Here is a 14108-nt window from a genome sequence, read left to right on the forward strand (position 1 = left end):
TCAAGAATACAAATTATCTCAAGGATTGAAAAAAAAAAAACGCTGGCTTACTCTTTTGTCAAACAAACAGATTTTACTGTATGATTTTTCACAGATGAATATTATTGAAGATCGATAAAACGTAGTGATGAATTACATTCCGCAATATTTCATAGTTAAACTAACTTTTCCGAAGCTGGATTATGATTATTGCGTGAAAAATTATTGTGATTAAATATCGCACATCGTATGCGCGATAGTTTATCGATACTTGGAGGAGAGATGGTCTTCAATAGCGAAATATTTTCATACGTCGACTCGGAACAATGAATAGCATTTTCTTCCGAATCATTTGCTTTTAGTGGCACTATATATTTTACAACACCGATTTCAGAATAAGTAGACATATTATACCAACCCCACGACAGAATATAGTATATATATTTATTTAATATTTAATATTTATTTTGAATATTTTATACAACACATATTATAAGAATATATATATATATATATACTTTCTATATATTTCCGATTCGAAATACAGCCACTATATTTCCATATATCTTCGAGAATGCGAGGCTTATCGCGGGCGCACGCCGCGTTGCCTTATATCTAGAAAGAATTCTCGAAGCTCTAGGTATATCCTCCGGAATTCCATCGGGGAATGGTCACCGAGAGACTTTCGGAATAGCGTTGCAGACAGACAATAATACCGAGAAATTTTTATTATTTATAAGCCAATTTTATTTGCGAGTTAAACTTCGTGAAATATGCGTTTCGCATTTTCCATCCATATTTCAAGAACTTTTAATGCTTCCAGGGCGATAAAGTTCCTGTTTATTTTGTTGAAATAACATATACATATACATATATTTATATTATGTTATTTCAAATGTACTCTGTTGTAGATACGTAACGGTATCAAACAATAGTGAATTTCAGTCCGAATAAGCAGATTGTAAAAAAAAATCAAGGAACATTTTCTATTCTCGATTATATATTTTTTTATATTGAATAATGCAAAACTATATTTACACAAACAAAATTAGACTTACATAATCTAAAAAATATCAAGTAATTTTACAAATAATTTTTATAAACGTTCCTAGTTGTTATATTTATAGTAGATGCTTATATTTGAATATTCAGATTTCTTAAATATTTATACAAATATATTGTATTTGTTCAAATTTCACAGTAACATCAGCCAACGATTATACGGGCAACGTGTGTTACAAGCGTTGCATCCCATTGCAATCGCTGCAACTACCGGCCGTTGTCGGACACGTGCAAGAAATTCGCGAAACCAACATGTCGGTTTGTCATTTTCACTCGGTTCTACCGCTTAATGATCGCGTTTCCTATCTCTCTGTAATCTCTGCCGATTACTCGCTCGACGTATCCGTCTCTAATCCGCTATCCAGTCATTTGTGACGTCCGCTAACTACTCATCGACACGTCAGCTGATTTGCATAGAATAAAATAAAACAAACTCTACTTACTAAATTATATATTTCAACAATATTTTATATATTGTATACAGATATGCACATATAATTTTACCTATTTATTTTTAAACGAAGAAAAACTAGCAGAATGAGACTCACTGTGCTTTTGCATGATGGATACAGAGCTATAAATATAAATTATGTAAATTTTAATGCATGTTTATATTTTTATTGAAAAAAAATATTGCGCTTTCTGTTCGACTCTGCCTCGGAATTTTTACTACGTGTTATATTTTTATCAGTTTTGATATTCTGATATTTTTATGATGGTTTTCTCTATCTCTATTAAGTTTCAAGATGCACGATCTCGTGGAACTTGAATCGTAACGCCACGTATATACATACTTTCTGCCAAGCGAGACATATACGCGGAGCTCTTTGGTCCGTTTGCTCATTTTTCGTGCAATGTTTAAAGTCGCGCTTCCTGGCGTTTTCCAACGATGCGCGAAATATCCACAGCCCATATTTCCTTTGAAAGCTTCCTACATTTTCTCTCGTCTGCACAAATATACAGATAAATTCATGCAAAATTTCTGATGAATGAGGTTATCTATGTATTTTAAAATTTGTTTTTGAAAGAAGCATATTTATTATCATATAATTGTGCCATTTTTATAATTTCGTGTTGATAATTCTTGATACAATGAAATTATTTCTATTAGACAAAATTTATAAACTTTTTCCATTTTGCACAGACGAAAATTTCACGACTCCGACAAATTTTCTAAGAGACTGCTTCATACGCGATACAATGTATGTTACACATGGCATGGATGTAATTAAACTTGTACCACTTTACACTATATATATGTATGTGCTCTGCATGCTTTAAATTATTAAATTTTATAAATTTTTCTGCGTTATGTATATACATATATTTATGTGCATGCATTTATTTCTTTCAATTAATTTTGATGAACTTTCTCATAGGAGACTAATAACCAAACGCAATGTTTATACGAATTCAAGTATTTTTGAACTAACAATAAGATTGAACACGGAACCATTTTCATTTTGCAGTTTCTTTCTTTGTTTTTCATTTAATTTAGATCGTAGATTCGTTTTACCGAGACTTCCACGGTGATACAGAGCCAATAAGTTTTTGCCCGGTTTGAACGCGAACCAAGAAGTTCTCGCGGAAAAGAAAAGAAGATCGATTACACACACAACACACACACACACACATACAAAACACACACACACACACACACACACACACACACACACACACACACACACACACACACACACACACACACACACACACACACACACACACACTAACATATAAAGACATGATTTATTTGCATACATTTTAAGCGAATAATAATAATGGTTTAAGAAAAGATGTAACATTCTTGCAAAGCTCGATAATTTCCAAAGTAAAATAATGTAACCAAATTGAACATACAATATTTATATCTAATGACATATAATTATTAGCTCGAATTATTAATATTAGAATAACATTTTGTTTAATAAATAATAAATTAATTTAAATTTGTTTCTTTCTTAGCTGTATCTCTGAGCTATATTTATTTTGTATACAATCATATATTTTTTTATGTAATCGATTATTGTATAATCGTAATTATATGCAATTGATCCGTAAAGTAATTTATTACGATGGAAAACAGAGTTTCTTTTCTCCTGCATAGAAGGTCTACTTTTGTTTCAAAAATCAAACGTAAGAAACGAAGCATCTATCTATTTACCCATTTGAATCTCTTCGTGTTTTCCTGTTCTATATTCCTCCTTTACATACAAGACAGTCAAAGGACTTATTGCGCAAGTTTTGATCGTATGCGAGTTTACAGACAGCTTAGTGCCGGGTATAGCAAAATTCTGCGTCTCAGTTGGCGAAATTGAATCCAGCCTCCGGGGAAATGTTCCTGGAGTCCGATTCCTACCGGTTGGACCAAAGAAACTTGATTACCGAAGACGTTGTGTATGTACGTTTGCGTACTCACACAAACAAGCGACAGCATGAAAATTCGAAAAAAGAATTGAAGATTACGTTTCACATCTTGGACAAATAAGTTGAAATTATTGTTTATATACGCGGATATTGTCTAATCATTTATCTCTACGTTTGACTATATATAGATCGAAAGACAATATATCATTCTGCAAATAATACGTATAATATGACATGAATATATAATTATAAATTAAATATTAACTAGGAACTAAATATTATTTTAATGTATTTATATTTTTTATAATTGTGTGGTGTTTGCCCACCATGAAATATGTTACGAAAAATTTAAATTTTAGATGCAATATTCGATCCTTTGTTACTACCATAGGACGTAAATGGCACGAAGAGATGTTATTTCTCAAATACAATATAATAGCATTTTAACTTTATGTATTCTGGACAATTCGCGAGTGTGTATATACATGAGTTCACTTTCCATGGCGACGTCGCGTCGGGATGGTAGCTTCGGGGCGCATATCTCCGTCCGCTGTCACATACGGAATCCATAGAGCGGATATATCCCGTTATGTCGTCTATCTTGCATAATACTTTTCCTTATCCGGCCGCGTCATCTTTGCGATTTCCGTCGCGTGGAGGCGCAGTCTCAATCCACGACGGCGGATATCCGCGGCCGTATTGCCTTTGATGTTTGCCATCGGATCTATATTCGATGCGTGGAATACTCGTTTCCGCGGAAACAGGACGTCGGATGTTGCCAGTACCTTCCGGTTGGCTGTCTGTGTCGCTCGCCAGAGAATTGTGTAATGTTTTTCATATCTTCCAGCGACCAGACATAATTTCGCCGCGATTGCGAGCTGTCTGCAATGATGGTCTCGAAATAATATCGATGGCGAACAAAAATTAAAAGATGGGGAAAAAATTTATATATTTTTCCGATGTTTTTTTAAATTTTAATCTTCAATCTCTTTAATTTTATTAGTTTTGACGAAGCTTTCCTAAGTTTGAAATAACTTTCGTGTAGAAGAATAAGAATTATGTTTTTTTCTTCTTCTCTCTCTTAAAAGCAAATATTATTTTATCAGCACAAAACTTTTAGATTGCGAAATTGAATATTTTTCTCTTTGTGAGTCATAGAGAAATATATTTTATAATTAACTTAAATATATAATTAAAAAAAGATTAAAATAATACAAAAATAAATTTTCTTAATCTTTTTTGAAAAAAAAAAAATCTTTATGTAATATAAAATTTTACTGGAATTATGTATAATAAATTTCTTTAGAGAATTGTTAGTACATTTCGAAATATGAGAAGAGTACAGAGCAAACCCTTTCAAAATATAAAAGGATTTGATGGAAGAGCTAGCTTGGAGCTTACTGTTCCATGCATGTACTGTACATGTTTGTATTCGTTGTAAAAAGCTCGTCGACTTTCGAAGAAGCAAAGAAGCGCTACAGCACCGATAACGTGTGCTGTAGCCCGCAAAGAAATATTTTTCAAACGAAAACGCCGTGCCTCTCTCGAACATAAAAGCTCTGATTTCTTATCTATCATGTGCTATTATGAATTTTTCTGTAGGATGAGCTCCATAAAGGAAAGTATTCTGACGCGTGCTACATAAATTATAAATTCTAATCTCTCGTATATTTCTAAAATACAGCTTAAATTAATAGAATTGCGTATACAAAATATAGCATAGTAAATTACATATTTCTCTCAACTCTTGCATAAAGCTTTTATTTCATTCCTTAAAAAAACCATGAATTATACATGTCGGATATGTTTTTTACGAGATATTTCAAAGAAGAATTAACGCAAAATAAGATAATTTTTACAAGTTATACATTACGACTTATTGATGATATATGTTCTTCTTATTAGAGTTTTAAAATTATACAGAAAAGATTACGCATAAAAAGAGAAAGGAGTGAGGGGGGGGGGGGGGAAGAGAGACAGACGGCAATAGAGGATTGCAATTTCTTTTTGCCCTTTCTCGCGATCCGTTTCACAAGCGATTTTTTTGTATTTCGATGTATAATTTCGTCATATTTTATTTCAAATGATCTTAAATGGCAGTCAGGCTAATACCCGATAACGAAAATTTTCCGTTTTTTATTAGCTTGAGAGAGCATTCAAAAAAATAGGCGAAAAATATGATTATTATTTATGTAATATGATAAAATAAAAGCTATATATTTTTGTATAAAATATAACAATATGATTTAAATTGATAAAATATAAAATGCTTTTAAAGTATAATATTATTAATAAGTTTTAATACTTTTAAAAGAGTAATACGTATTAAATAATGGAATGACAAAATACTAATAATAATTTAGAGTTTATACATACGCGCGCGCGCGCACACGCACGCACGCACGCACGCACGCACGCACGCACGCACGCACGCACGCACGCACGCACGCACGCACGCACGCACGCACGCACGCACGCACACACGCACGCACGCACACACGCACACGCACACACACACACACACACACACACACACACACACATATATATTTTTTTATTGCAATAAAAAGTAAACATATTTTTATATGATTTAAAATATCTATCAAAAGAAGCGCAAAATATGTTTTTACACTGAAAATGCTCGAGTTGATTCTTTTTGAACGATTTCTCATTTCCTCCTAATTTTGAAGCTTCGCGACTGAAATATTTTCCTTTACGTACACCAACATTAGGTCCCTCCGAAATCGAATCTACTCCCTCTAAGTCTGCGACCTCCGGCGTTCGCCGGAAATCAGCTGTAAGGACCGGCAGGAAGTTGGTAATGTCTATATCGCAAAGATGGGAGCTTAATTCGATCGTGAAACTCATCTCGTGGAAGCATCGTGTAACTATACTAGCGGATATATCGAGGAACTTTGACCGTAAATCAATCGGATCTGCGTCCGTCGGGTAAGGCAAGGCAAGTTAGCCGATCGGCAAAAAGAGAAAGACCAATCTTCGGTTAATCTATTCACGCACAACGAAATTACAACGCCGTCGTAGATGAGCGTCGACGACGACGGTGTCATAGTTTTTACGTGGGTGTCTCGTACGGCTCGCGGTGTTACCATTTTTCACCGTAAAACTCGCAACAGGTGTAAACTTCGCAAGGAACGCCCGCTGTTATGTAATCTACCAGCCAGATAAGTTCTCCTTAAAGAGGACGCAGTAAATAATGGCTTCTTCTCATAGAAGCGCGCGCAACTAGAAAACTTGGAAACTCGGATAAACGTAGAGTCGCAACGAGTATAAGATTTATGACGATATTACAATAGCGGAATCATGGGCGATTTACTCGGCTGTGATTCTCTTGCCTTGCAAAATTAAATCTGGAAAGTAATCTGCCAAATCGTGCAAATAGAATAATCTCTTATTCCTCTTCGTATTATCAACGCAGAGTCCATGATAATTACAAAGGTAATTTCTGTAAAAAGTTAAATTAAAATTATTATATTTAACTTAAATTAAGTCGATATTTTCAAGAGAGAAAGGAAATTACTACAATGTGAATTGACATTATATCGACATGAAGAATTGCAGTCGATTACTTAATCATAATTTATATGTATACTTTAGGTATCATTCATACGTCGCTCTTTCGTCGATATTGGGTAATATATGACTGATTGAATAATAATAACGTTAACTCTGATTTATTTTCTCGTTTCGAGATTTGTAATTTGTCAAAAGGGCGAATAGTAAGATCGAGATGTGACACCGTTTGTATACCCTGTTACGCGACATCGAACTTTTCGATGCAAGTTAATTTCGAGCTCGTTTGGCCGTTGCTCTCGTAAACAAAAGTTTGTCGTGCACGAGAATGAAGGGAAAAGACAGAGAGAGAGCGAGAGAGAGAGAGAGAGAGAGAGCGAGAGAGAACGAGAGAGAGAGAGAGAGAAAGAGAGGGAGAAAGGGAGAGAGATCGGAAACACCGGCAGACAACGGACAAAAGGAAGCGAAAGGGTAGAGAAAGGATGTTTGGAGGCAAGATCTCGAGTGCGCGCTAAGAAGAGCTCTCGAACTTCGAAACTTAGCGCGCCTATAAATAAGATCTTTTCTCCTCTCGTCACAGTGCATTCTCTCTCGACCAAACTTAACGGGACCGGTGTAAAGGAGAGGCTACCGGTTATTCTCAGACAACCGTGGATAACGAGCGAATAAAACTTTTCCCTCGACCGTATTGTCCGTCTCCCTCCCTTCTTCTTCCCCGGGTACGCCATTTATTTCCCCGTATATCTCGTCTAGATGCCATGCACTTTGTGCGCAAAGATGAATATATACGATTCTTGGACTCGGGCGTACAAGATTCCTCGTAAAGTTTTGAGTCAATTGTTTTTGAGGAAATTTACAAACTACCTGAGAGAGGAATGTATAAATATAAATTTCACTACATTTTAATCGGCGATTGCGTGTTGTGTAAATTACAGAACTGAAGCTGTGGTTATATCTTGACGAATCATTCTGTATACTCAAGCAGTTCCTGACAATTTCATTCGCGCGAGGTCGAGCTAATTAAAAACAGCTGGGATTAAAGTCAGGCGAGAGAGCGGAGATTCGAACTAAACCGCAGCGCGACAGAACAATTAAATGAAAGTCAGATAATCCGGGCTTAACCGTCTGCTTTTACACTCGGTGGAAAAGCGTTAAACAAATGGCGGACGGGGATGCTACGCATCACTTATTCCCCGTATCCTTTCCTCGAGATACATAACTATTGCGTTGTTTCGCATACGTTATACGTCATGCGTATTATCGTGCGGAATATCGGGTGATATAAAGATGCTCGTTATATATTCCGCCGTGAAAACGATGCCTCTCTGTGTGCTTCACCTTGGCGTATATTTCAACCTATCTTCGGCATCCCGAGTAATTACGACGTGATATATTGTTTTCATCCCCCGGGAAACTCGTGAATGCTCTCGGCTTGCCATCAGACTTCACGATGGCAGTTTTCCATCCCCGAGTATTATACGCGCCCGACGCGCGATTATCCACTTTTAAGGGGATATCTTTCCGGCAGTTCGCGTTATAATGCTCGCAGCTTACCGTTATTTACATGTTTGGTCTCTCTCTCGAGGCATTTTTACGAATCTCGTAAAACGCTTGATTTATTATTATTACTGCAGATGTGTGGCTTCAAAGTGTTGTGTGAAAAATCATATCGGATAAAATATAAATGAAATCCATGTACAGTTAAAGCTACGAATAGAGATTTTGATGTAAAATCAAGTAATTTGATATTATTCGCTTTTCAAAATCAAATATTTCAAAAATCACACAAATATTTTTCGAGTAAAATGGAATATTGATCGCGCCCTTCACATCGTCAATTTTTATCTACGTCGCTATAAATGTGAGATGACGTGAAGCTAATAGAGCGTGATGAAGAGCGATAAGTTATAAGCAGCGAGAATATAAAGAGAATTAACAAAAAATTCTAAAGTCAACAACATGGGTCGTTCGATTCGATAAAGTATATATTTTTTTATACTCGAAGAAACATACTTCTTTCAACATAGTCAAGAGCAACATAAAGCTCACGGACTCGCGTCTAGCTGCAATCAGACTCTGTCTAGAGATTCGAGGATGACGTCCAAATCCCTCGGAGTGGAGTTTCGTAGCGCTCGGCGCGGAAAGCCTTTCCTTCAGTCAGTTGGCAAAACTTTACGAGTTGCGAAGCGGACATAAAAAAATTTCCAACATCACATTATGACATATCCCTGCTTTCTCCTCCTTTCCTTCCTCTTTTTCTTTATTTAGCATAGCGATTTTATTATACTTCAACACGATATTCCGATTAGCACAGCTCGCTTCGTGCAAGCTAAATTAAATTATTTGTTAAAATAATTTACTCGCTATTTTATGTTTTAACGAAACACTTACTTATTAGCGAGATTTAAGTATTTAAGGGAATATGTTTCCGGCAATTATAATGCTCGCAGCTTACCGTTATTTACATGTTTGGTCTTTCGAGCCATTTTTACAGATCTCGTAAAACGCTTGATTTATTATTATTCCTGATGCAAATGGGTGGCTTCAAAGTGTTGTGTGAAAAACTATATCGGATAAAATATAAATGAAATCCATGTATGTATGTACATACAGTTAAAATAATTGCAATGTGTGTGAAACTAGCGTCTCACTTCGTGAACTTATTAATTGAGAAGACTTTATTATGTCAAGATGCCAAACGTATAAATGCTAAGGCAAAATGTTTGTCGGTTTTCGATAGTCTATTGACTTTAAATGAGATTTCATGATATTTCGCAATTATTTTTCATTTCTAGTGAAAATTCTATGCGTAAAAATTAATAGAATATTTATTAAACGAGTTAAATTCTTAAGACACTAAACGTATTATATGTATAAATACCGAGGCGAGATAGATGCTGGTCGTATTTCGATAATACTATCAACTTTAAATTAGATTTCGTGTTATATGTTCGACCTCTCAGGCTATTTAATTTGTTTAATAAATATTCTAATAATTCATGCACATAGAACTCTCGCTAGAAATTAAAATTGATTGTAGAATAACGAAATTTCATTTAAAGTCGATAGAAATATCGAAATACGACTAGTGTTGCACCTTAGTAGTTATACATCTCGGGCGATTTAATTTGTTTAACAAATATTCTAATAATTTTTATGTACAAAATTCTCTCTTTCTGGTGATTACAGAATAACACGAAATCTTATTAATTGATAGAATTATCGAAATATGACCAACGTTTAATTTACTTTGTTTAATATTCTAATAATTTTCACGCATAGAATCTGAAAGAATTGTTTTAAAAAATCATCAGCGGACAAAGTGAGACGCAGCGTGAACTTGGCGTCTCAATTTGTCCTGAGCATTTTTTTTTTTTTTTTTTTTTTATTTAATGACCAGAACTGTTTGTTTAATTTATATCAAAAATTCTATCATAAGAACTATAAAAAATATAACCAGAATCGTCAACAATCAATAAGTTTTCACAAGGTAAAACGTCAGCTTCACACACATGATTGCATCAACGTTTATCAATAACTCGATTCTTTTCGTTTATATCATCGATAGATCACTTATTTAAAAAGATGCATTACGGGATTCACTATGCAAAAGGAAGGGGGAAGATTAATCCGTCTGTTAAATTGTTAACGCAATCCGTTCTAAAGTTTTTGCGTTCTGAAAATTGGCGCTTTTTGCGGCCATAGTGGCATTTGGTATTCCGTGAATAAAACGTGAAAACACTGACAGCCGCGATTCGCGAACGGAATCAAACGGAAAAATATCGGTGACGGAAGAGCGAGATGTTCCTCCCTTGTCTATCCCAGAGACAAATATATTACTTTATTATCGATTGCGATCTATATTTTCTCGCGGATGTATATTGCGACGCGAGTATCCTCGTGGCAACTCTGGTAGCACGATACACATCGTCCGTATCACATTGACGTCGTACTATCGACAGCCGGATGTCATCGTGACTCGCGTTGTGGACCGCTGAATGCAGTAGAAAGATTAATAGACTGCCGTAAAGTTGAAACTTCATCGACACATTCCTGAATATTTACGCTGTATGTGTTTTTATAGCCACTCGCGAAGCTTTATTTCGCAAAGGACGCGCCGTGTTATTTTATGGATCTATTACTGTTCCTTCCTTTTTATCTTCCTTCTATATCTCCCTTTCTCTCTCCTTTCTATTTGCTTGTGTTCTACATACCGCATTCTCTTTCACTCTATTATCCGCATCAAGCGCGCAAAATCGATGAAATACTCCAGCTATTGTCACAAGTATTGACTTTACTTCGCTTACGTTGGAAAGTAACTTTCACAGATCTCAGTGTTTAACTTTGAGTAACTGCTAATCGCTTTCGAACCAGAGTTCGAGAATACAACAAAGGAAACCAATTTCCTTATTCACGGTGGATATAGCAAACTGTGCGTCGCTTGGTGATAATTTCGCGATAGTTTATTATCGATCAAAGGTAGATATTTAATTAATAAAATATTTAATATTTAATTAATAAAATTCAGCAGCGATAATAATTTAGATGGAAATTAATTTACTTTTTACGTGCTATTATTACAGAATTTATCGTCAAAATTTTTACGTCGTCAAAAGAGAGAGAGAGAGAGAGAGCTATTATATAAATATAAAATGAAGTAGGATTAAATAATTTGAAGATAAAAGGGAATAAAAAGTTTTGCAATTTTTTAAATAACTTAAATATCATCAATTTTTATATATATTTTATATTTTGCTGCTTAGGGTGTTTTCGTTTAAGTAATAATCGCCCGCAGGTGCTTAATGACCAGCTCATTGCAGAGTATCGTGTTCGCGTTTTACTTGCCCGTCTGTCATTCTTCTGTCCAAGGACGGACGGCCACTTTACGTTTATACTCGTCTGCAGACAAGTTCCGTACAATGGCATACGCATTCGCGCACCTAGAATTTCGCAGAGTATCTCGTCGGCGGCATTTAAACGGAACGGCATTAGAGCGGATGGGAGAGGTAAAATTTCCCCCGCGGGTGTAATCTGGCTGTGAAGTCGACGGTTGGGGCCGGTTGGTTGGTTGCTTGTTTGGTCGGGCGCTCGGTCTCGAGGTTCGCCAAGACGTCGGTGGATGGAGCGGAGAGGTGTCAGGAATCAGTCGAGCGATAATAGTGGGCTGAAAAGGATTGAGGAGGAGGACCTCGTAGAGATGCGCAAGAAAGAAGGAATGACGTGAGAGAGAAAGAGAAAGAGTTTTCTTCGGCCGCCGACTGATCTCGACAAAATGGACAAAAGAAAATGCTTAAAACAAAGGGAAGCAAGCTTTAACGAGAAAGATCGATGAAGCTACTGTTCGCCCGAATGTTGTTCACTGTCCTCCGGAACTATCCAACAGAAACTACCCCTCCCGATTCCTACCGACCATCTCCGGTTGTCGGTGTTCCTCGCATAGCATCCCTGCAACTGCACATCTGCGATGCTGGCGTAGTTGAGCTATGTTAACATCAATTTAATGATAGCTCGTTAAGAGAGCGCGGACCTTTAGCGATTAAATAAACCGACGTAATGTACCATCATGGTCGGTTCTTTTTCACAGCGTGTAGGGGAGTAACAGGAGGGAGAATACAAGGAGATAAATCGTAAGTTCGCAAAAAAGAAAAAAATTTGTTTCCCTATTAGTCTGTTAATACTGACGAGACTATTGATTGTATACGGATTTATTTATGGACGCAATATATATCAATTGAAAATAAATCATCAGAGGTGCTCTGTAATTCTCAAAAAATTTTTTCAAAATATTTGTCAATTTTCTATTTATTGTTTCTGAATTGTATGAAAATCTAATCGCGAATTAGAGACTTGGCTATATAAATTGAGAAGAATCGCGTCGCGATTATTTCTTATTTTTAGCAAAACTCCTCTTTATATATTTTGCGCGTATTTTATCACTATTGAAATGGCATATATAAATAAAAATAAAAACCTATATATTGTCATTTTTTTGGTAATACTATACTTTATAAAGATACGTGTGGAGTAAGTGATGTAATAAACTAGCTTAATGTCCAGTAACATTTTTTTCTTCTTTTCAGGTAAGTGCGCGATCTTTTTCTTTGGCGGGGTACTTTCCCCTAAGGAGCTCTTTCGACCTAATTTCATCGTAATGCGAGCGTAACATGTTTGCGGACTATTGCGTACTGTTACTACGTAATAAGGCAAGTATTGCAAATTTAATCGACATTTTTATATCATAAAACTCTACGAGTAGACTTGCAGTCCGCATGAGATGCTTTAAACGTGTAATGCTGCTTTAAACGTATTTTAAATTTAATGTGATGTGAATATAAAGGAGGATTAGATTGCATCGTATAACGGTATAGCGCTTTCGCTTACAATTATATAATCTTATATGCACATCAGGATAACACTTATTCTGAATGTGGTCATCCATGTTCATCGTTAGATATTTTATCTAGTCTTTTCATTATGTACGAGTATGCGCTTGAAAAATCCACGTTATTTTTCATAATGATGCATTTAAGTGAATGATACTCGCAAATATAATAAATATATTAATTAATTCATCTAAAAAAATCACATAGTATCTTCTTTATTTACTACATTAAAACATAGAATTAGTTTACTACTTTTCCATTAATATTATCGATATTACTGAGCATATATCTCGCAAAATTGTTATTGATAATTTTTCTAATTTAACATTTACTTTTCTTGCAATGCACGACCTTTTAAAATACGTAGAATTATGTGAAAAAGAAATTTCGCTGTCTTTGCCAAGATCAAATGATTAACATGAGAACTCTCTCTCTCTCTGCAGCTGAGTTAAAATGCAGCTTATTAAACGCGGCAATTTTGAAGTTCTCTTTTGCTTACTTCGTCAGTGACGAATTAATACGGTTTAAACTTCTTTGAAGTCGCGTACCATCCTTTGTTTCGTAGGCGTTTGCATAATAGAATTTCATTTAAGCAGTCTCAGCGTAAGAGATTTTAATATTTATAATCCTAATATTTATATAACTTTAATCTTTGATTTGTTCTTGTGTTTTTATGATATACGGGTATTGATTTTTTCTTTAAATCTCTCAAATTGATATAACATAGGCGTTGCATATTTCACGTTCTTTTATTTTTCGCAATATACTTCTCATTTTATCGTCAAA

At 35.2% G+C, this 14108-nt stretch overlaps 1 long non-coding RNA gene across 1 annotated transcript in view; it reads left to right on the forward strand.

Moving 5' to 3' along the window:
* The window catches only part of LOC140669586 (uncharacterized), a 98063-nt gene extending 84397 nt beyond the window's left edge, over positions 1-13666 (forward strand). Inside the window, exon 3 of the long non-coding RNA XR_012047364.1 lies at positions 13020-13666. This is a non-coding gene — a long non-coding RNA (uncharacterized lncRNA). The remainder of the gene's footprint in view (positions 1-13019) is intronic.
* Positions 13667-14108: the final 442 nt, after the last annotated feature.

The sequence above is a fragment of the Anoplolepis gracilipes genome, chromosome 9, assembly GCF_047496725.1.
Source record: "Anoplolepis gracilipes chromosome 9, ASM4749672v1, whole genome shotgun sequence".
Lineage (NCBI taxonomy): Eukaryota > Metazoa > Arthropoda > Insecta > Hymenoptera > Formicidae > Anoplolepis > Anoplolepis gracilipes.